The sequence below is a fragment of the Dipteris shenzhenensis genome, chromosome 5 (assembly GCF_047967505.1).
Source record: "Dipteris shenzhenensis isolate YYH24624 ecotype China chromosome 5, Dip_SZ_1.0, whole genome shotgun sequence".
Lineage (NCBI taxonomy): Eukaryota > Viridiplantae > Streptophyta > Polypodiopsida > Gleicheniales > Dipteridaceae > Dipteris > Dipteris shenzhenensis.
The window spans coordinates 30,995,179-30,996,647 of NC_141600.1; the positions used below are offsets into that span (position 1 = coordinate 30,995,179).

At 43.7% G+C, this 1,469-nt stretch overlaps 1 non-coding gene across 1 annotated transcript; it reads right to left on the reverse strand.

Annotated features, from left to right (window-relative positions):
• Positions 1-453: 453 nt before the first annotated feature.
• Positions 454-572, reverse strand: LOC147901870 (U5 spliceosomal RNA). Its single transcript, XR_015541086.1, has one exon. It is a non-coding gene; the product is annotated as a U5 spliceosomal RNA (small nuclear RNA).
• Between the last annotated feature and the right edge of the window lie 897 nt (positions 573-1,469).

A 1,469-nucleotide genomic window follows, 5' to 3' on the forward strand; every position in this document is an offset into this window, starting at 1 on the left:
GACCTGTGGATTGGGCTGTAGGGTAGGTGGGTATGAGGATGCACCAAAGCTGATTTGGACCTTGCCTTGCTGATAATGGTCTCGTAATCCAGGCAATGAGCGTTCGGTGCTAGGCTCGTTCTCCATTGCCTGTAGCACCATGCGAATTCAGGAAACCATAAAAGGAGACTCGGTTGAGCGGAGCAAACGATACCTACATTCTAAGAGAGTCAATAGGCGATGCTAGCATCACCCAATGAAAAATGGTAATAGCGAACAGAAATGCACCGGAGCAAACGATACCCACATTCTTGGGCAATGATAGAGTCACCCAAACCCAACCCGCTGCTGCAGTGTATGAAATCCGTGAGTCCACACTGTCAAAATCCGAGTCCGGAGAGGTCGCTGCCGCCTGAAGGAGGTCGCTGCCGCCTCGCTCGAGGCTCTCCATCTTAGCTGTTACTTTTGAGGAGCCCCCCTCACAGAGAGAGGAGCCGCACCAAAAATTCGGATACGCTGCTTTCTGTGCCGAGCACACGGTATTCTTTAGTAAAAGGCGAAACAATAGTTCGCTCTGTGCTCAACACGCAGCTTCCATGTTGTCTGATGGGCCGTGTGTGAGCTTATATACGGCACCACAAAGTGAGTCTTTTCAAAATACCGTATATGGGATAGAGAAGCACGTGTCCCATGCATGCCTCTTGATGATCCAGATCACACTACTTCGATTGCATCGACTTTCACACCGGCTTGTATTTACGCATCTTAGGCGATTCTGTGCTCTACATGGTTGTTTTTTCTGGATAATCTGATATGTGTGCAATCCCACATAAATGTTCTCGTATATAAAACAACTTGACTGAGATAAAAACTGGGTCAAGCTGTGGATTCTTTATTATGGCTTATGATGGTTAAGCTACTCCTGATCCACAATATCATGCTTGGTTAGAGGATGGGTTTACTATGATAAAACGCTTTGGCTTTGAGTCCGCGGCGCTCTACAACAAGCACTAGCTTGGATTCTAAAGTTATTCGGGCTTTGATTCTCCCAAAATTTAGCCTAGAAAATACATGGAGGAAGAGAAGGAAAAAGTGATATGCTTTGTAGTTTTGGGCTTACCCACTTGTTTGCATGAACCTTATTTTTAATGTTGTTCTTAATGCTTCAAGAATGACTCATTTAAAAAGGAAATTTCTTCATGTTAACTTGGCCAAGGCAAGAAGATGATAGAGTGCTCAATACATATTTAAACGAGCATTAAGTCAATGCACTCGATCTCAATAAAGATACATCAAAAAGTCGCATGATCCGATGATGTGCTTAATTTCTCCTCCTCGTAATTAGTTTTGCATCTCTAATAGGGGGTCTTTGTTAGGCTTAGCATAATCATAATAACATATTTCTTAAATTTAGTGAAAAACATGGCCCCTAGATCCTTTATGTGGAGGGGTCCAACATCAAGGAAGACATCTAACTCCTCATCATCTCT